At 38.5% G+C, this 23,475-nt stretch overlaps 1 protein-coding gene across 2 annotated transcripts in view; it reads right to left on the bottom strand.

Annotated features, from left to right (window-relative positions):
• The window catches only part of LOC106061567 (uncharacterized), a 156,206-nt gene extending 138,726 nt beyond the window's left edge, over nucleotides 1–17,480 (bottom strand). For both annotated transcript variants that reach the window (XM_056039220.1, XM_056039223.1), the window contains exon 1: nucleotides 17,258–17,480. The gene's annotated coding sequence lies outside the window, so the exon portion shown is untranslated. The remainder of the gene's footprint in view (nucleotides 1–17,257) is intronic.
• Between the last annotated feature and the right edge of the window lie 5,995 nt (nucleotides 17,481–23,475).

Below are 23,475 nucleotides of genomic sequence, written 5' to 3'. Positions count from 1 at the left end.
GGAGTGCCTTACCAGTGTCTTAGAGACAAATCGGTGACCATCACTGGAGTGCCTTACCAGTGTCTTAGAGACAGATCGATGACCATCACTGGAGTGCCTTACCAGCGTCTTAGAGACAGATCGGTGATCATCACTGGAGTGCCTTACCAGTGTCTTAGAGACAAATCGGTGACCATCACTGGAGTGCATTACCAGTGTCTTAGAGACAGATAGGTGACCATCACTGGAGTGCCTTACCAGTGTCTCAGAGACAGATCGGTAACCATCACTGGAGTGCCTTACCAGCGTCTTAGAGACAGATAGGTGACCATCACTGGAATGCCTTACCAGTGTATCAGAGACTGATCGGTGATCATCACTGGATTGCCTTACCAGCGTCTCAGAGACGGATCGGTGACCATCACTGGAGTGCCTTACCAGTGTCTTAGAGACAAATCGGTGACCATCACTGGAGTGCCTTTACCAGCGTCTTAGAGACAGATCGGTGATCATCACTGGAGTGCCTTACCAGTGTCTTAGAGACAAATCGGTGACCATCACTGGAGTGCCTTACCAGTGTCTCAGAGACAGATCGGTGATCATCACTGGAGTGCCTTACCAGTGTCTCAGAGACAGATCGGTGACCATCACTGGAGTGCATTACAAGCGTCTTAGAGACAGATCGGTGACCATCACTGGAGTGCCTTACAGTGTCTTAGAGACAGATCGATGACCATCACTGGAGTGCCTTACCAGCGTCATAGAGACAGATAGGTGACCATCACTGGAATGCCTTACCAGTGTCTTAGAGACAGATCGATGACCATCACTGGAATGCCTTGTCAGAGTCTTAGAGACAGATCGGTGACCATCACTGGAGTGCCTTACCAGTGTCTTAGAGACAGATCGGTGACCATCACTGGAGTGCCTTACCAGTGTCTTAGAGACTGATCGGTGATCATCACTGGATTGCCTTACCAGCGTCTCAGAGACGGATCGGTGACCATCACTGGAGTGCCTTACCAGCGTCTTAGAGACGGATCGGTGACCATCACTGGAGTGCCTTACCAGTGTCTTAGAGACAGATAGGTGACCATCACTGGAGTGCCTTACCAGTGTCTTAGAGACAAATCGGTGACCATCACTGGAGTGCCTTACCAGTGTCTTAGAGACAGATAGGTGACCATCACTGGAGTGCATTACCAGTGTCTTAGAGACAGATAGGTGACCATCACTGGAGTGCCTTACCAGTGTCTCAGAGACAGATCGGTGACCATCACTGGAGTGCCTTACCAGTGTCTTAGAGACAGATAGGTGACCATCACTGGAGTGCCTTACCAGCGTCTTAGAGACAGATCGATGACCATCACTGGAGTGCCTTACCAGTGTCTTAGAGACAAATCGGTGACCATCACTGGAGTGCCTTACCTTACCAGTGTCTTAGAGACAGATAGGTGACCATCACTGGAGTGCATTACCAGTGTCTTAGAGACAGATAGGTGACCATCACTGGAGTGCCTTACCAGTGTCTTAGAGACAGATCGGTGACCATCACTGGAGTGCCTTACCAGTGTCTTAGAGACAGATCGGTGACCACCACTGGAGTGCCTTACCAGTGTCTCAGAGACAGATCGGTGACCATCACTGGAGTGCCTTACCAGCGTCTTAGAGACAGATAGGTGACCATCACTGGAGTGCCTTACAGTGTCTTAGAGACAGATCGATGACCATCACTGGAGTGCCTTACCAGCGTCTTAAAGACAGATCGATGACCATCATTGGAGTGCCCTACCAGCGTCTTAGAGACAGATCGATGACCATCACTGGAGTGCCTTACCAGTGTTTTTTGAGACGAACTAATGAACAAAAAAAACCACTCTGGGGCGTCCTTCCAGCCTCGGTTATCATCATTCGGGAACGCCCTTCCAATATCTTTTAAACAGAAATGATCATGAGTCCATATTCTATAGCATCATTCCAGTGTCTTAGAAACAGACTAATAAGAAACATAAATTTAAAAAGAACCAAACATTTGTGTTTTATTTCAAAGACATCTAGCGAAATATACTTTTGTCAAGAAATGCGTTTGAATGTACATAAAGCATTAACATTACAAAGACCAATGATACTACAACGAAATGTTATTGTTAACAGTATAAATGTAATAAATAGCTTTCATTGATACAAAAAAAAAGAAATAGTATATAATGGTAAGTGGTAATGTGATTCATGATTATATGTCTAAATTAGCTAAATACATTGACAACCAAGTTTTAACTTGATCCAATTAGATTTTAATCGTTTCCGCTAGATCTATTAGCCATCTGATAGCTAAGTAGCTTTGTTGTATACACTGGATAATACTCCTTGAGTATATAATTCATAGTGCAAGCTATCATTCTTTTTTAAATTTATGTGATCATATCTCTTTCTTTCTTTCTTTCTTTGTCTCTCTCTCTGTCTCTCTCTCTCTGTCTCTCTTTGTCTGTCTCTCTCTCTGTCTCTCTTTGTCTGTCTGTCTCTCTCTCTGTCTCTCTTTGTCTGTCTGTCTGTCTCTCTTTGTCTGTCTGTCTGTCTCTCACTGGTTTTGTCTTTCATCGTCTTTTCACTATTCATTATTCTTCCTTTCAAATGTTTTTCATTTTATTTTCTTTCACACTCCTCTTGTATATTTGTGTCTAGAGAGCAACCTGGCCTCCACTCAGGGCACTCACCTCTACAGAACACACACACGTCTGATGCTCAGCACTAAAGAACACACACACGTCTGATACTCACCTCTACAACACACACACACGTCTGATGCTCACATCTACAGCACACACACACACATGTCTGATGCTCACCTCTACAGCACACACACATATGTCTGATGCTTACCTCTACAACACACACACATACGTTTGATGCTCACCTCTACAACACACACACACACGTCTGATGCTCACCTCTAAAACACACACACACACATATGTCTGATGCTAACCTCTACAACACACACACACGTCTGATGCTCACCTCTACATTACACACACACACATGTCTGATGCTCAACTCTAAAACACACACACACGTCTGATGCTCACCTCTACAACACACACACACGCGTCTGATGCTCACCTTTACAACACACACACACACATGTCTGATGCTCACCTCTACAGCACACACACACACATGTCTGATGCTTACCTCTACAACACACACACACACATGTCTGATGCTCACCTCTACAGCACACACACACACACATGTCTGATGCTCACCTCTACAGCACACACACATGTCTGATGCGCATCTCTACAGCATACACACACATGTCTGATGCTCACCTCTACAACACACACACACACACATGTCTGATGATCACCTCTACAACACACACACACACACATGTCTGATGATCACCTCTACAGCACACACACATGTCTGATGCTCACCTCTACAACACACACACACACATGTCTGATGCTCACCTCTACAACACACACACACACTTGTCTGATGCTCACCTCTACAGCACACACACACACACATGTCTGATGCTCACCTCTACAGCACACACACATGTCTGATGCTCATCTCTACAGCACACACACACATGTCTGATGCTCACCTCTACAACACATACACACACACATGTCTGATGCTCACCTCTACAACACACTCACACACATGTCTGATGCTCACCTCTACAGCACACACATGTCTGATGTTCACCTCTACAGTACACACAAATGTCTGATGCTCACCTCTACAACACACACACATGTCTGATGCTCAACTCTCATGGTCTCTGTGCTAACATTGATCTTTCCCACTCACCTACTAAGGGGACTGTATCTGTATACAGCCTGTCGCCATGGTGATGAAACTTGTCTCTTGACAACCTTAATGTCATAACAAACACATTTTGTTGCTTTTAATCGGAAAGATGGAATGGTTGGGGGAGGGGCGAAGTGAGAAAAAAAAAGGGGGGGGGTTGTCATGTGCAGACACTGGAGTGAAAGACTTAAACTGTATGAACTTGCATACTTTGACCTTGACTTAAAAACTATTATTTAGATTTAATAGTTGTTGTTTTTTTTATGTATATTTTTTGTGCATGCTAATAGTCTGATGTTTTGTTTAAAGTTCATTTCGTAATGGATCTAGATTGACATATGAATGTTATGGCAAAATGATTTGTAAAAGTGTCAAGTAACAGTAGTTACATATCTATGTAGTGATTAGCTCTTGTAAACTAGTTACATTGTCACGTAATAAATAATTATTATATTTTTGATGTTTTGTGAACGCAATGGAATAGGCAGTGATTCTTGTGTAACAGTGTTTAGTAATATCAGTCAAATAGGCACTGTGTCTTGTGTAATAGTGTTTAGTAATATCAGTCAAATAGGCAGTGATTCTTGTGTAATAGTGTTTAGTAATATCAGTCAAATAGGCAGTGTGTCTTGTGTAATAGTGTTTAGTAATATCAGTCAAATAGGCAGTGATTCTTGTGTAATAGTGTTTAGTAATATCAGTCAAATAGGCAGTGTGTCTTGTGTAATAGTGTTTAGTAATATCAGTCAAATAGACAGTGATTCTTGTGTAATAGTGTTTAGTAATATCAGTCAAATAGGCAGTGTGTCTTGTGTAATAGTGTTTAGTAATATCAGTCAAATAGACAGTGATTCTTGTGTAATAGTGTTTAGTAATATCAGTCAAATAGGCAGTGATTCTTGTGTAATAGTGTTTAGTAATATCAGTCAAATAGGCAGTGATTCTTGTGTAATAGTGTTTAGTAATATCAGTCAAATAGACAGTGATTGTAGTGTTACAGTGTTTAATGATATATGTGAAATAGTGAATGATTCTTGTGTAATGGATTTGAGTGAAAGCAATCAAATAAGTAGCAGTTTTTGTGTTTTTTCCCCAAGCAACTAACTAATAGCCAGACTCCACATTCTATTAAAAAAAGGTTTCAATAATAGACTCTTCTGGTGATTTATGCAAAGCATAGTTAACGCTTAAAGGTCTTTCAAGATCTAAAAGTATAGACTAGTCAGAAGATGAAACGGCAAATAATCTGTGTATGACATGAGATGACAGCAGGTTGACATTTGTGTATGCCCAAGACTATTGGCTGACGTTATTGAAAACCCTTAAAAAATGACGTCAACCTGCAAGCAACAAGATAACAAAGGGAGTTTGTGTTTTCGCACAAGCTCAGACGGATGGACAGACGGAAAGACAGACAAGATAATACTATTAGCGGCTTTTCCTCTTTCGAGAGCCACTGGAAATAAAAAAAAAATTGTTCTCCTATTTAACACCTGACTAGGTGAACAAATAGAATCCCATGAGCGAACGTATTGCCACTTCACCTGGCGTCCTGGAACACCAATGTTCAAGACAGTTCAAGTGTATTACCTAGGGTAGCACCTGGCGTCCTGGAACACCAATGTTCAAGACAGTTCAAGTGTATTACCTAGGGTAGCACCTGGCGTCCTGGAAGACCAATGTTCAAGTGTATTACCTAGGGTAGCACCTGGCGTCCTGGAACACCAATGTTCAAGTGTATTACCTAGGGTAGCACCTGGCGTCCTGGAACACCAATGTTCAAGTGTATTACCTAGGGTAGCACCTGGCGTCCTGGAACACCAATGTTCAAGTGTATTAACTAGAGAAGTACCTGGCGTCCTGGAACACCAATGTTCAAGTGTATTACCTAGGGTAGCACCTGGCGTCCTGGAACACCAATGTTCAAATGTATTACCTAGGGTAGTACCTGGCGTCCTGGAACACCAATGTTCAAGTGTATTACCTAGGGTAGTACCTTTAACATCCTCAATGCAGGTTATCCCAACACTTTATATTGATCTAGTCAACACTTTAGAAAAATGTTGGGGATGTTAGCGCCAAATAAATAATCCAATCTGTCATGTAGGCATATGTATTAACACAATATGTATTAACACAATATGTATTAACTCAAATGTATTAACACAATATGTATTAACTCAATATGTATTAACTCAATATGTATGAATTCAATATGTATTAATACAATGTATGAGCTCAATTGACACAAATTAAAAACAAAGCTCAAAATCGTTCTTTACAATAAAATAAAGTTTCCCCTTTTCAGACCTTTCTGTGACCAACAGTTAAAGAGGATGTCATGTGGCCAGCAGTTAAAGAGGATGTCATGTGGCCAGCAGTTAAAGAGGATGTCATGTGGCCAGCAGTTAAAGAGGATGTCATGTGGCCAGCAGTTAAAGAGGATGTCATGTGGCCAGCAGTTAAAGAGGATGTCATGTGGCCAGCAGTTAAAGAGGATGTCATGTGGCCAGCAGTTAAAGAGGATGTCATGTGGCCAGCAGTTAAAGAGGATGCCATGTGGCCAGCACAACGACCAACTGCCTTTTGCTTTTCCCAAACTAATGTCAGGTACCCATTACATTTAGGTGAACTCAGAATCAACCTAAAAATGCTGAATTTAAAAATCGCAATCTTCACCAGGATTCGAGCTCGGGAGTTTCTGTTCGGAAGCCTAGCGCTTTATCACTGCGCCTGTCAATAAAATAAGCTCAATCTTAATTCTCAAATACAAGTTTAAACATCAGAAATTCTAAATTTTTCCCTTATCACTCAACCCAAATCTACTTGCTTTCACCATTTCATCAAGATGTGTGTGTCTTGTGTCGTCTGCCTTCACTTCCTGGTCAAACATTGCACGTACAGTTTTAATCATCGATTCCCTAAAGCAATTCTGACTTTGTCTCCTTAAATAATTGAACATGTTGAACATGTTGAAACTTTAAACACTTAGTGATTGTAACTAACAAAGCATGTCAATTTAAAAAATAAACACTAGTCAATTAATTATTGGTATTTTAATTGATACGAAAAGGGCAAATAACTGTGACATTCTATAGCGATATTGTTGTAAGTGCGGAGTTCTTCCTCATAGATAAGCTTTATTTTTTAAAAAAAGATTTTTTATTTAATTTTTTTTTTAAAGTCTAGCCTATTTCATAAGCAGCTGGAAGTTGGTGTTGTCGTCACTCAAAGATTATTACTACTGAATAGGCCTACTACCAAACAGCACAGATTTCAGCTACAAAATTCTAAGTCGCTTTGTTAATAGCAGGAAAAGAAGGCCTTACACGAGGAAAACTTTGGCAACAAAAAGAAGTGACTTGAAAAACAGTTGATCATCATCATATCATGTTTCCTTTGCGTTCCTCGTGGAACATATGGCCTCAGTAAAAACTCTCCACGGTCTCTTGCTAGTTTTTTAATGGCTTCCCAGCTCTTTCCTGTCCTCTCGGCTTCCTCTAGTACACTGCGTCGCCACGTTCGTTTTTGGTCTTCCTCAGCGTCTTGTTCCCTGGGGGCTCCACTCTAAGGTCTGTCTAGCTCAGTTGTTGGTATCTTCTCTAAGGGTGTGACCAATCCATCTCCACTTTCTCTCTAAGATCTGAACCTCTCTGTCCACCCATCCATCTCTCACAGTTTTGGTGTTTTCTATTTTTGAATATAGGCCTCAGACATCTGTTGATGTTCATCTGTTGATGAAGGTGGGAACTGTTTTTGAAAAACAGTTGATGCCTCAAAACTATTTCATGTATTCATTAAAGTGCTAAGAGAATTACCAGCAAGCAGAAATAAAAACTGCTGTGATTGAAGTCGGCCTTAACTATTGCAATACAGAAACACCAAGTAAAGAATATAAACTTCCATTTATTTTCTTTCTAGTAACATTGTCTGACATAGTCATGTCAAATATAAGGTGCAGAATAAACAACTTTAAAACCTTCTAATAGGACTTGTGAGAGAAAAATCTAATTTGGTTTAAGTTTACCTCGAAGAAATCACCACCTCATCTAACAGAGCAAATAAATCACCAGCTCATCTAACAGAGCAAATAAATCACCAGTTCATTTAACAGAGCGAATAAATTACCAGCTCATCTAACAGAGCAAATAAATCACCAGTTCATGTAACAAAGCGAATAAATAACCAGTTCATGTAGCAAAGTGAATAAATCACCAGCTCATCTAACAGAGCAAATAAATCACCAGTTCATGTAACAAAGCGAATAAATAACCAGTTCATGTAGCAAAGCGAATAAATCACCAGCTCATCTAACAGAGCAAATAAATCACCAGTTCATGTAACAAAGCGAATAAATAACCAGTTCATGTAGCAAAGCGAATAAATCACCAGCTCATCTAATAGAGCAAATAAATCACCAACTCATCTAACAGAGCTAATAAATCACCAACTCATCTAACAGAGCAAATAAATCCCCAACTCATCTAACAGAGCAAATAAATCACCAACTCATCTAACAGAGCGCTTGTAAACCATAAACAAAGACCACCGGGATATAATTATCTTCAAGGAGGTCAAAAAAATTAAGTGGTTTTTTTTTCGCCTTAAAGAAGAGTAAAAACTGTGATATCTCATTTGCTGGTGTATAACACTAAGTTCCTAAGGGCCGGGGAAGTTAACCAATTTACTCGGACTTATCCCAGGTCCAGACTAAGTATTAGCCACAGTTTCCCACTCGGCAATACAGTTACCGAAGTAGCTTGGAGGAGCCTCCGGGCTGAATCCATCTTTTTTATGTTGGAGTATGTGTTTCAGGGTTGGTTGAAGAGTGTAGGCTGTTCATGTGTGTGAGGGTTGGTTGAAGAGTGTAGGCTGTTCTCAGTTCAATATAGAGAAGAGGATGAGCTGAACTAACGAGCGTCTGGGCTAATGAGGAGGAAGGAGGAGAATGGGGAGGCAGGAGGAGGGGACGTTGACCTGCTGAGGGAGAGGGCTTTAAAATGTGGAGCTAATGACGGGTTGCTTGAGGTGGTAATGAATGGTGAATGGTCGTCGTTGGTGGCGATGGTAGCAGAAGTAAAGTGATGAAATATTCACTGGAAGAAAGTGATAGAAACCTGTAGTACATAGGCTGAGTAGATCTTTAACATTAGGAACAGAAGTCTTCATCTGGTGGTAGACAGAAATTGGGCAAGAAATGTGAAGAAGGAAACGGGACCAAACATTAGTTTATAGTTGATGACTTTATGACCCTGTCGTGACGTCACTTCCTTTTCAAATGTTCGAGCATTTTCGACAAATTAATTTTATGAACACATAGTAACATTTTATTTATAATTAAGTATTCCTAGATGTTTGTTTAAATAAAAGAAAACATCTTTTTTTTTTTTAATTGGAATATTCAAAAAATAAAAATATAAAAGTCTTGAAAAAAAAAACATTTCTTAGTCATATTTTGTTAATTATAAATCAAATTTTAAATAACTGGCAACAAATACCATCGTTTTTCAGCCATTGCTGACTTCCATTATAGATGACCCTGGGCATGACGTAAACATTTCAATTCTAAAAACAGAAAGCCTCTTACAAATACGACCATTGGAGGTGTCATGAGAACATCATTTGGATAATCTGAAGGAACGTAGTGAACGCATAAAATAAACAAAGTCATAAGCCGAAACTATTGAACAATGAAAGACTACGTTTATATATTGCTTCAAGTCTATCATTAAAGATTATATCACATTTAAATGTTTTAGGTGTATTCAAATCGACAGCTAGAGTGTATGACCTATTTATTACACATATGTACATAAGTGCTGCCGATTCACCAAATTTTTGGTAAACAAATGCATAATTTAAATAGAGGTAAATTATTTAATTAAATATAAAAACATAATTTTATTTCAGAAAAAAAGGGTACTGAAAATTAAGTATTTATTCCAGCAGCCTTTCATCTGTAACAACGATGTGGGAATTAAGATCTAGTAGAAGTATGTCAGGTTTAGTCACACCTGTAGTTCTATGGGCTGCAAATAACGTTTTCATGAGCGACAGCTAACAGTGGTGCCCTGTGGCCAGCACAACGACTAACCTTATTTACTTACCTAACCCGTTTGATTTGACTGGACTCAGAGGTGTCCTAAAAATCCCGAAGCTTTAAATCCCAGTTTTCGTCTGGATTTGAAGACTGGAGCCCTCGGTTGGTGTATATATCATTATACCCAAAATACCACCACAATGACCTAAATATTTCAATCTCTTCAAATCAGAAACTTAATTTTAGAAAAAAAGATTTCAGCAAGAAAGTTCCCCAAGTTGAGAAAGAAGCGTCTCCCTCTCCTGTTTTACCAAGCATGCTCTACCCCGTGGAACTAACCATTTTTTTTAATTCCTGGCTAGAATTAAAAGCTCAGCTCCATTATGCCCTCAGCCCTGGCATTTCACAAGACCACGGTCCTGGTTCTGCTGGAGCAGTGCGCTGCTGTCTAGATAAGGCTCTCAGGCTTCTTGTCTTCACATTTAGAAAGAAAGAAACAGCTGGGGGGAAAAAATCACTGGCTCAATGGATCGATAATCTTTCTTTCAAAAAAAAAAAAAAAAAAGACTCGACAAAGGAAAGAATGTGGAGAGAGGCTAATCAGTATTGTGAGGACAGTCTCTGAACCGGGTGTGGACATAGCTTTGACCAAGGTCCAATTTTAGGATTTGATAAGATCAGCGTGCGAAGTGAAATGAATGCATTTAGACTTAATACATAAATGTAGGCCTATGTGTAACTGTAGTGTAGAATATATATGTATCCATATAAATACCTTTATATCGTTCGTCTATATTAATTATTTTATTTTTTATTTATTTATATTTATTTATATTGCGAGGTGGCGGAGTGGTAAGGCACTTGGCTTCCGAGCCGGGGGTCCCGGGTACGAATCCTGGTGAAAAGTGGAATTTTTTAACTTCGGTATCTTTGTTCGCCACTGAGTCCACCCAGCTCTTATGGGTACCATACATTAGTTGGGGGAAAGTAAATTCGGTAGGTCGTTGTGCTGACCACTTGACAGCCTCGTTAACCGTGGGACACAGAAACGGATGACCTTTGCATCATCTGCCCTATAGATTGCAAGGTCTAAAAGGGAAACTATATATATAAATAAATACATATATATATATATATATAATGAACCCTTTAACTATTTTCAACTGTTATGAACCTCTACTAACCTGGAATAAACACAACATGAGACCTAATCCTTAGATAGTTGACGGGCATTGGGTTAGACACGATGTTTTCTTAACTTCAGTAACACAACGAACTGTTTTAGTCTCCAGGACAACAAACAAAAGTTAAATTCACTTTAATACGAAGCTATGATAAAGTATAGGCCTATGTCACACTCTCAAAAGCTGTTACCTTACTACAGACAGAGCTGTTAACAAAGAACATACTGGCCTAAATAGGAATGCCTAGGTCGAAAGACCTGACATCAAAAGATGATCAAATAAACTTTTTTTTTTCTTTTATAAAACAAAATTTCTATTTTAAATAAAAGCATTTATTGTAGAACATAGATTTCATTCAATGTTTATGCCATAAAAAGACATCAGAGAAAGAGCGAGAGAAAGAGAGAAAGAAAGAGACAAACAGATAGAGAGAGAATAGGAGAAACAGAGAAAGACATGGGGAGACAAGGAAAAACAGAGAGAGAAAGAGAATGAAGGACACGCAGAAATAACTATCATAATGACTAACTACCAGCTGCCGAGAGTTATTTCTGCTACATTCTGACGTAATATATGCTTAGAAAATAAACTACCCCATATCAATGTAAATCTGAGCAATTCATTGACTTAAAAACGTCGACAATCTCACATGATGTCAGACACAGGCACACTGTACAGTAATGACAGCAAACGCCCACGTTCAAGACTCGTATTTCTCTTCAACCTTTTTGTTCTGAGTTTTTAGTTCTACAGGCAAACGACAGTATTGTTTATCCCCCTTTAGCAATCTAATACCAATGTTAATAGGATATTTAAAGAGATATATATATTTTTTTATAATCAAAAGTCTTTTTCTTAAACAAATAACAGTGCCAAGCGTAATGACGTCTTTCCAAGTTTGTTTTTAATCAGTTCTAGTAGATATAAAATCTAAGGACGCAAACAAGTGATCTATATTTAAAAAATAGTTTAGAATATTTAAAATTCATCAAATAAACAGTAAAGAGAGTATTAGGTGTCTAACTGATTTCTAATTTTAAAAAATGTCCCGAGGTGCCAGGCAAGCTCTAAAGAAACCTTCGTGTGGGCGGTGAAAGAAAATCTATCAAGAAGTGAACTGAAATGTAATATTAGAGAAGATGAGAACTACATTCCTATTTGAGACGTTTGTTTCAAGAACAAAATTATAGGACAGATGGGGAAACGATTCTTAATTTCGCTGAAGTCGTTTAATGCGTTGTTAGTTTTTTTTGACCAATTAATAAGGTAGTAGGCCTAGTAATTACTTCTATTACAGCAGCTAAGTACGCAGTGTGAGCCATTTTCAATGCATGTCTCTTTGCATTATCTTAACTCTCTCTCTCCTAATTAACTATACCATCGTTAATTTAACCCCATTAAATTAAATTACCTTTTGGTTTTATAAACTTTACCTTGTTATATAAAAAGAGCATGCATTCGCCTATAGTTCTATACCAAAAGTAATGTTTAAATCATAACAGGGTAGAATGTACAAACGTTAAAAATGAACAATTCTGTCAGAACGTGGAAAATAATTACGGAGATTAAGAGTTAATATATTATCTTATAAATTACAAATTTTCCTTTAAAACAAAAAAAAAGTATTACGTGCCATGCGTATTAGTATAGGCTAATTTAATCATAATAAATGTAACAATAATAATAATCTTTATTATCCGTGAGGGCATTTGTTTTTCAATTGTGCATTACAAATAACAATACCAATTGCATGTCACCACTGCATATTCGTATAGGCTAATTTGACTCAAACTCTCTAGAAAGAAATAATTGTGCAAAATTTCAGCTTGATCTGGAATTGTGGGTAGGAGAAATAATCAGACAGACAGACAGAGTGAGTTGATATAAAGCTTCGTAATAATATCTAATCACAGAGATTTATTATTGTTACTCTAGGTCTATTACAAAATTAATGACATGACTGATCCAAACTACTTGATAGAATTACACATAATATAAGCTTTGTTGTTGTTTTTTAAAGTATTTTTATATTTTGCCTGTTCCTAAACTTCGATCTCTGCGCTACTAGCTAAGACTTATAGGAACTAGTCACAGAGAACGGAATAAGAAATGTATTTTTTGTTTACACTTTTTGTCTTTCTAAATATTGTCTAAGGTACCATGCATGTCATGGAATTGTAAGTTTAGGTCTCAGTGTTTCATCTGTTTAGTGGTTTTAGTCTTCTGTCCGGAAATTAATTTTTGTTTTAGAATTGTTTTCTTATAGTGTTATTCTAGTCAAATGTAGGTATCCACACGTGGAAGTCTATTATAGCTGCTTTATTTTGCTTCTGTTCTATATTTTTTTTTTTATTTGATTGAAGGGTAACAAACAGAGGAAGCTAATTCTAATATTGGTCTGACCAAACTTAAATAGCATTTTAATTTTATTTTTCCAAAATTAAATTCAAAGAGTCACTTGAAGCAAGTAAATAATGATGTGTATACCTAGATCTATATCAACATGTATTTATATCAAGAAATAAAAAAAATAATTCTCAAGTCTTTAAGTGTGTGCTATCTTCTGCCATCAAGGAAAGATTTTTTTTTAAAGATGAATGAGTATTTAAAAAAAATGATCCGAACAAAAAAACAGTGAATTAAGCCAACTATGTATTCTAGATCTACGGGTGTAGTGTTGGATGGACGCCGCCCCTCTATGCTAAACTTATTTGTGTGGCCCTCCCTCCCAGCCATTTACTGTCAAAGTCTACGTCATCAATTTGTTTCAAACGAAAACGTTTCCAAACCACTTTTTAAACTGAATGGGTTTGATTTCTTCAAGTGCACATACTTTCATTTTGAAGAAATAGGGGCCTGTTTATTTTACAAATCTCGATGTGCACCATCATGGGCTTTTAATATTTATTTATTAATTAATGTAATTGATCTGAACTTAGCTTACCACTTTCACTAGAAATGCAACATTACAAGAGAAACGTTTTATCTCCAATAAATTCTTTCTTTTACTGTTTCTTGTTATGGAGACAGCTTGCAGCCCAATGCGCCGAACGGCGCGGAAAGACCTAAGTAACTAAGTAAGTAACTGTTTCTTGTTACCACCACACAAACACACACATGTTAAAACATGTTCCGGGCCATAAGGGTCAAATAGATGCCAATATTTGTAGGCCCTATATTTGTTTAGAAACGTGCCAGAAAGGCACTTTAAAAGGTCATGATTTTCTGATTAAAAAAACAATAACTTAATTACTCTCTCTCTCTCTCTCTCTCTCTCTCTCTCTCTCTGTTGTCAAAAGCCAGTATCACGATTTCGTGAGAAAACCCAGAAAAACCCAGCTTATACTACCAGTTTCGTTCATCTGAAAAATGAACTAATTCCAAAGAACTAAATCAGGAGTGACTTGCGGATGTTGAAGTCATGACATAATTTTAATCATTGATTCGTGCAGCCAAAGATCACGATCACCAAGGGAGAGTACTTCCTTTCAACTAAATTGAGCAGACGTTCTATCATTTTTTTTAACTAGGTTTTTGTGTTGCCAAGGAGAAAGTACATTAATGATTTTTTTTTTATTTATAGTTGTTATATTATCAATTAGGATGTAAAAACAACACTGCTGTTTAAATTACAACTCCATTTTTATTGACATGACAAGAAAGTGAAAAAAATTGGTAATTTAGTAATTTGGATTGTAGGCCTATTATTAAAGCATCCCACAAAAGGCGTTTATTTGGTGAGTTCATGTAGCCTATACATATTAACTTTTACTTTGGTTCGTTTTAATTTCAATTTAATTAATTAATAAATATGACCTAGAAATCAGTGAATAACAAGATTACAGAGAGACTTTGTGTTATCACACACACTCAGAGGCGGTCCCCATCAAATTCACCAATGAACGAGAAGTATATTCAAGCCATATTCTTATTTTGATCGTTTAATGAAATTTTTAAAATTTGGCGTCATTTTTCACATAAAAGCAAACAGTGCAACACGTCGTCTTTGATAAGACTCTTCTAACTCTTCTGGAATAAGAAGAGTAGCGTTAAGTGATCACCTAAGAACAGCATGGAAACCTCCCGATACAGTGTCGGTGGCACCTAGTGCGGTAGCTCAGGGTGTCACCCCTCCCCATCAACATTCTTGAAATATGTTCCAATGAACACTATTGCTAGTTTATTGTTGTTGTTGTTTTTTGTGTGTTTTTGTTGTTGTTGAACCAATACAGTGAGCTTTATTACATTCTGACCCTTTATTCTTTCGGAAGACGTTTATTATATCCTAGAATAGGTTCTTTCTGGAGTTAGTGGAAAAATTGTAGACTCCACGCCATTGCACGGTACCTTCGATATGGGGTCACGGATTGCCAGCAAAGGGGGTCTGATGGAGCGTTGTAAGCCCCCCTCCCTCCCAGCGTGGGGCACAAGCACTATTTCCGGTATTGAAAGCCAACAAAATATATATTCTGAGGTATCTACAGTGGCTACAGTGCATTATCCTGCTTCTAAAAAGTTTCATTTAAAAAAAAACGTATGGGCTATTCTTACTTCCAGCGTCGTTCGGCGCAGTGGGTGGCAAGCTGCTTCCACAAAAATCTGTCACTGGCAATGTCTGAAGCCTCTTCCCTCCTGCTCTGAGGACCTCCATGAAAATGTGGCGCCAAGTTGTACTAGGATGTCACTGTTTGCGCTTTCTACGTAATGGCCTCCATGTCATCGCAACTCTTATTATGCGTAATTCATTTTGTCGGAGAACATGTCCCGCAAACCTCATGCGACGCTCTGTCACAATCTTACTAAGGGGTCGACTCCCAGTTCGGCATAGGATTGCCTTAATTGAGACCTGATCTCTATAACTGACTCCTAAAATCCGTAGTAGCCATCTTTGTGGAGCCACATTTAGTCTTTTTCAATTTTTGGCAGATGACTATTCACTGCACTTTATTAATGGAGCCCAGCCACTACCCTCTTGGAATTAGGTGACTGTAGTTTGCTTTAGATTTTATTTCGAAAAAGGAAGTTTTATTGTCAAAAAATTTTTTTTTTGGGGGGGGGGGGTGGAGTTTAAACTAAAAAATCTGTTAAGTTTGTTGTTTTTTTTAAATTCAAAACCCCTTTAGCTACGCTCATAGAATTTGGTGACTGTAATATGTTTAGAATAAAATTGAAGAGAGAGGTTTTCAACCTCCAAACTCATCTATGGGGGTATTTAAACTCAAGGGGTTTTAAACTTTTTTAAAAATTCCTCTGCAGGAGGGGGTTTAAACTCAAACTTTTGAGTGCCTAATTTGCTTTTTTTTATATTGAAGAGGTATTTTTTTAGCTTCAAACCCCACTGAAGGAGGGTTTAAACTCAAATTCCCATTGGCTACGCTGATAGAATTGTGTGTGTGTAATTTGCTTTTTTTATATTGAAGAGGTGGTTTTTAGCTCTAAACTCCTTGTGGGGGGGGGGAGGTTAAACACAAAGCCCCTCTTGGCTACGCTCATCGAATCTGGTGACTGATGTATGGATAGTCTTATATTGAAGAGGGGGGGGGGGTATCGTAAATTTCGGAAGGGGTTTTAAAATCAAAATCTTCCTTAGATATGCTCTTGGAATTTCGGGATTGTCGTTTGCATTCTTTTTATTTTGGTTTTGTTTTATAGGGGGTTTTAAACTCAAAACTGCCTTGGCTGCACTGGGGCAAGTGATGGTTTAGTTTACAATATTTTCCGCAAAATATCAGAAGCTATGAAGTACAAACTAGAAACAAACACAATTGTATCTCCGTACAAAACAGATTGGTGCGGGGGGAGAAAGTCTTGAAGTCAAGATTGCAATGTTTGTCCGACTGACGTTACTATTGTCATTTCTTGTTTAATATCTATAGGTATTCAATAAACTGATTTTTATGAAGCTATAGTTCAGCTTCTTTTTCAGAGTCAATACTTTTTTTTAAATTGGGTATTTTTGTGAAGAAACATAATTATAGAAAAGGAATATAATTTAAAAAAACAAAACGATTCGCTTTAAGAAGATAAAAAGAAGCAGTTGCAACTGAACTTTGCAGATGCAAAATACCAAAATACCATGAAATCATATTTTTAATCTCTTTTTTCTAGTTGTTGTTTGTTGTTTTTTTTTTAGATCTAAACGGGACGGACGGACCGACAGACCGGAGGTCGCTAAGAAAATCGGATATGTGCCAAACAATGAACGTAAAACATTGACTAGCTTACCTACCTTTAAATTCTTATCAAGGCTGGCATTTCGCGCTGTCTTTCTCTTCTGCTGTCTCGTACTTCCAATTCCCTCTCTACTTGAATGTCTTTATGAACACTTGTGTTTAGGTTCTATGAATCAACACTTTGTTTTGAACAAAATCTGAATTTTTTTAATTCACACACAGAAAAAAATAACACACACTGGTTTAAATGTCGTCTGCTCACGACTGACGACAGAGAGAATATGGCGCTCGTGGTGTACTGCTCACGAGGGAGCGACCAACGGATTCAAGCAGCAGACCGCGACCAGATTGTTGGCGATCACAGTCTGTCCCCATTATTGCGCTGTCACATTAGTCGCCTAGCGCTTCTTGATTCATGGGTAATAATCCAGATTTTATATTGGATTGGAAAATTGCTTTGTGGTCTCCCTTTTTTAAAACGTGACTCAATGAATGTATGCACTTTGCCATAAATAATGATAAATTGAAAAACTATCACCTAATCATTCACTTTGGCCAGCGTTAGTGTAATAGACTTTTACGCATTGAAACTCTTGATTACACGATGCAATGATATTATAACCCATGCTTCTTTCAGTTACTTTGATCTAAAGTGAGACCGTGTGTGTGATTAGAAAAACAGAAGTAGGAGGGGTAACTCCACAAATGTAGGCCTACATTTTTTTTTCAGTATAGTCTTATTATTTTTTTATTTCAACCAAGAAGAGCTGGGTTATTTTTCCTCCCAAATTTTATTTGTTGGCATTAACTTTTATGGCTTGGCACATGTCTTTGGGCGTAAGTTTGTCTAATAAGTGAAAGGAATTGATTTAGCATAGACCTATATGTTACTCATACTAACAATTATAATAAGAAGAAGATTCTCGAGTCAACCAATCATACCATTAATTAAGGCATGTCTTTGAGTCCGAAGATTATTGAGGAGTATAGTATTTCATGTGGCCTCGAAGCACAAACTGCGACCTACATATTTTGCCACTTACCAGCGCAGACATAGCCATAGTCCGCCGGTGATCGATTTAGACTCTCTTTTCGCAGTCTAAGGCTGTATTTTAACTGATTTTAATCGATCAAATTTACTCTTTTGTTGACAAAAAAAAAAGAAAAATCCGCAATGGTCACCGAGATCAAGGTACCAAAATATGGGTTATTTTTAAGCAAAACTGAAAAAAAATGAAAACCTTAGTTTAGAAATAAAGCAACTATGGAAGTTATCTAAAATAACAATATACCCTGTTGTAACTTCAACCGAGAAAATAGTGACAACTGATCTAGCAAACACATTCAAGGTCCTAAACATCCTAAGAAGATTCTTGTGACCAATCAGAGAGGCAGTAGCCTATACCAGCTGCAGACCTGCCACATCCCCAGAAAATTCCTCCGTAGACATTCAGGGGACTACAGTTGATTTTGCTTCTCTTTAGCGAAGATCGAAACTGACATTGCCAGAGAATGAAAACTAGTTTAGTTTAACAATAATAAAGTAGGCCTAAATTAAATTATCCCTTTCAGACATTGCGATCCACAGAGCAGATAATGTAAAGGTAATCTGTTTCTATGCCAGACGGTTAACTAGGGTGTAATGTTGTTAGCACAACGACCAATCGATTTATTTCCCAAAGTAATGTCTGGTACCCATAAGAGTTGGATGAACTTAGGGGCGTCTTAAAAGTCCGGAAATTTTTTTTTTAATTCCAATCTTCACCGAAGATTCGAAGCCTCTTTGCCACTCAGCCACCGCGCCTCGCCTCTTCTACAAGAACATATTTATTATCATCGGGTGTGTCCTACAATAAATTATAAATTTTATATGTAGGCCTACACCAGAAAGTTAGAGTTTACTTAATGATTTGTGAAGGAAACAAAAGAAATTTTAATAGTGGACATTGGTAGATCTGGAGAAAACGAGAAGTTAACGTAGACAGTGGTAAATCTGGAGAAAACGAGAAGTTAACGAAGACAGTGGTAGATCTGGAGAAAACGAGAAGTTAACGAAGACAGTGGTAGATCTGGAGAAAACGAGAAGTTAACGAAGACAGTGGTAGATCTGGAGAAAACGAGAAGTTAACGAAGACAGTGGTAGATCTGGAGAAAACGAGAAGTTAACGAAGACAGTGGTAGATCTGGAGAAAACGAGAAGTTAACGAAGACAGTGGTAGATCTGGAGAAAACGAGAAGTTAACGAAGACAGTGGTAGATCTGGAGAAAACGAGAAGTTAACGAAGACAGTGGTAGATCTGAAGAAAACAAGAAGTTAAGGTAGACAGTGGTAGATCTGAAGACACCGAGAAGTTAACGAAGACAGTGGTAGATCTGGAGACAACGAGAAGTTAAGGTAGACAGTGGTAGATCTGAAGAAAACAAGAAGTTAAGGTAGACAGTGGTAGATCTGGAGAAAACGAGAAGTTAAGGTAGACAGTGGTAGATCTGAAGAAAACAAGTAGTTAAAGTGGACAATGGTAGATCTAAAGAAAACAAGAAGTTAAGGTAGACAGTGGTAGATCTGAAGACACCGAGAAGTTAACGAAGACAGTGGTAGATCTGGAGACAACGAGAAGTTAAGGTAGACAGTGGTAGATCTGAAGAAAACAAGAAGTTAAGGTAGACAGTGGTAGATCTGGAGAAAACGAGAAGTTAAGGTAGACAGTGGTAGATCTGAAGAAAACAAGTAGTTAAAGTGGACAATGGTAGATCTGGATAAAACGAGAAGTTAACGAAGACAGTGGTAGATCTGGAGAAAACGAGAAGTTAAGGTAGACAGTGGTAGATCTGAAGAAAACAAGAAGTTAAGGTAGACAGTGGTACGTAGATCTGGAGACAACGAGAAGTTAAGGTAGACAGTGGTAGATCTGGAGAAAACGAGAAGTTAAGGTAGACAGTGGTAGATCTGGAGAAAACGAGAAGTTAAGGTAGACAGTGGTAGATCTGAAGAAAACAAGTAGTTAAAGTGGACAATGGTAGATCTGGATAAAACGAGAAGTTAACGAAGACAGTGGTAGATCTGGAGAAAACGAGAAGTTAAGGTAGACAGTGGTAGATCTGAAGAAAACAAGAAGTTAAGGTAGACAGTGGTACGTAGATCTGGAGACAACGAGAAGTTAAGGTAGACAGTGGTAGATCTGGAGAAAACGAGAAGTTAAGGTAGACAGTGGTAGATCTGGAGACAACGAGAAGTTAACGAAGACAGTGGTAGATATGGAGACAACGAGAAGTTAAGGTAGACAGTGGTAGATCTGAAGAAAACAAGAAGTTAAGGTAGACAGTGGTAGATCTGGAGAAAACGAGAAGTTAACGAAGACAGTGGTAGATCTGGAGACAACGAAAAGTTAAGGTAGACAGTGGTAGATCTGGAGAAAACGAGAAGTTAACGAAGACAGTGGTAGATCTGGAGACAACGAAAAGTTAAGGTAGACAGTGGTAGATCTGGAGAAAACGAGAAGTTAAGGTAGACAGTGGTAGATCTGGAGACAACGAGAAGTTAACGAAGACAGTGGTAGATCTGGAGAAAACGAGAAGTTAAGGTAGACAGTGGTAGATCTGGAGACAACGAGAAGTTAAGGTAGACAGTGGTAGATCTGGAGAAAACGAGAAGTTAACGAAGACAGTGGTAGATCTGGAGACAACGAAAAGTTAAGGTAGACAGTGGTAGATCTGGAGAAAACGAGAAGTTAAGGTAGACAGTGGTAGATCTGGAGACAACGAGAAGTTAACGAAGACAGTGGTAGATCTGGAGAAAACGAGAAGTTAAGGTAGACAGTGGTAGATCTGGAGACAACGAGAAGTTAAGGTAGACAGTGGTAGATCTGGAGAAAACGAGAAGTTAAAGTGGACAATGGTAGATCTGGAGACAACGAGAAGTTAAGGTAGACAGTGGTAGATCTGGAGACAACGAGAAGTTAACGAAGACAGTGGTAGATATGGAGACAACGAGAAGTTAAGGTAGACAGTGGTAGATCTGAAGAAAACAAAAAGTTAAGGTAGACAGTGGTAGATCTGGAGACAACGAGAAGATAAAGTGGACAATGGTAGATCTGAAGAAAACAAGAAGTTAAGGTAGACAGTGGTAGATCTGGAGACAACGAGAAGTTAAGGTAGACAGTGGTAGATCTGGAGAAAACGAGAAGTTAACGAAGACAGTGGTAGATCTGGAGACAACGAGAAGTTAACGAAGACAGTGGTAGATCTGGAGAAAACGAGAAGTTAAGGTAGACAGTGGTAGATCTGAAAAAAAACAAGAAGTTAAGGTAGACAGTGGTAGATCTGAAGAAAACGAGAAGTTAACGAAGACAGTGGTAGATCTGGAGAAAACGAGAAGTTAAAGTGGACAATGGTAGATCTGGAGAAAACGAGAAGTTAACGAAGACAATGGTAGATCTGGAGAAAACGAGAAGTTAACGAAGACAGTGGTAGATCTGGAGAAAACAAGAAGTTAAGGTAGACAGTGGTAGATCTGGAGAAAACGAGAAGTTAAAGTGGACAATGGTAGATCTGGAGAAAACAAGAAGTTAAGGTACACAGTGGTAGATCTGGAGAAAACGAGAAGTTAAGGTAGACAGTGGTAGATCTGAAGAAAACAAGAAGTTAAGGTAGACAGTGGTAGATCTGGAGAAAACGAGAAGTTAACGAAGACAGTGGTAGATCTGGAGAAAACAAGAAGATAAAGTGGACAGTGGTCGATCTGGAGAAAACGAGAAGATAAAGTGGACAATGGTAGATCTGGAGAAAACAAGAAGATAAAGTGGACAGTGGTAGATCTGGAGAAAACGAGAAGTTAAAGTGGACAATGGTAGATCTGGAGAAAACAAGAAGATAAAGTGGACAATGGTAGATCTGGAGAAAACAAGAAGATAAAGTGTACAGTGGTAGATCTGGAGAAAACAAGAAGATAAAGTGGACAGTGGTAGATCTAGAGAAAACGAGAAGTTAACGAAGACAGTGGTCGATCTGGAGAAAACAAGAAGATAAAGTGGACAATGGTAGATCTGGAGAAAACAAGAAGATAAAGTGGACAGTGGTAGATCTGGAGAAAACGAGAAGTTAACAAAGACAGTGGTCGATCTGGAGAAAACGAGAAGATAAAGTGGACAATGGTAGATCTGGAGAAAACGAGAAGTTAAAGTGGACAGTGGTAGATCTGGAGAAAACGAGAAGTTAAAGTGGACAATGGTAGATCTGGAGAAAACAAGAAAATAAAGTGGACAATGGTAGATCTGGAGAAAACAAGAAGATAAAGTGGACAGTGGTAGATCTAGAGAAAACGAGAAGTTAACGAAGACAGTGGTCGATCTGGAGAAAACGAGAAGATAAAGTGGACAATGGTAGATCTGGAGAAAACAAGAAGATAAAGTGGACAGTGGTAGATCTAGAGAAAACGAGAAGTTAACGAAGACAGTGGTCGATCTGGAGAAAACAAGAAGATAAAGTGGACAATGGTAGATCTGGAGAAAACAAGAAGATAAAGTGGACAGTGGTAGATCTGGAAAAAACGAGAAGTTAACGAAGAAGTGGTCGATCTGGAGAAAACGAGAAGTGTAAGTGGACAATGGTAGATCTGGAGAAAACGAGAAGTTAAAGTGCACAATTGTAGATCTGGAGAAAACGAGAAGTTAACGAAGACAGTGGAAGATCTGGAGAAAACGAGAAGTTAAAGTGGACAATGGTAGATCTGGAGAAAACGAGAAGTTAACGAAGACAATGGTAGATCTGGAGAAAACGAGAAGTTAAAGTGGACAATGGTAGATCTGGAGAAAACGAGAAGTTAACGAAGACAATGGTAGATCTGGAGAAAACGAGAAGTTAACGAAGACAGTGGTAGATCTGGAGAAAACGAGAAGTTAACGAAGACAGTGGTAGATCTGGAGAAAACGAGAAGTTAAAGTGGACAATGGTATATCTGGAGAAAACGAGAAGTTAAAGTGGACAATTGGTAGATCTGAAGAAAACGAGAAGTTAAAGTGGACAGTGGTAGATCTGGAGAAAACGAGAAGTTAAAGTGGACAATTGTATATCTGGAGAAAACGAGAAGTTAAAGTGGACAGTGGTAGATCTGGAGAAAACGAGAAGTTAAAGTGGACAATTGTATATCTGGAGAAAACGAGAAGTTAAAGTGGACAGTGGTAGATCTGGAGAAAACGAGAAGTTAAAGTGGACAATGGTAGATCTGGAGAAAACGAGAAGTTAACGAAGACAATGGTAGATCTGGAGAAAACGAGAA

Source organism: Biomphalaria glabrata, chromosome 8 (genome assembly GCF_947242115.1).
Source record: "Biomphalaria glabrata chromosome 8, xgBioGlab47.1, whole genome shotgun sequence".
Classification (NCBI taxonomy): Eukaryota; Metazoa; Mollusca; class Gastropoda; family Planorbidae; genus Biomphalaria; species Biomphalaria glabrata.
This window is presented reverse-complemented; position numbering and strand designations above follow the sequence as displayed.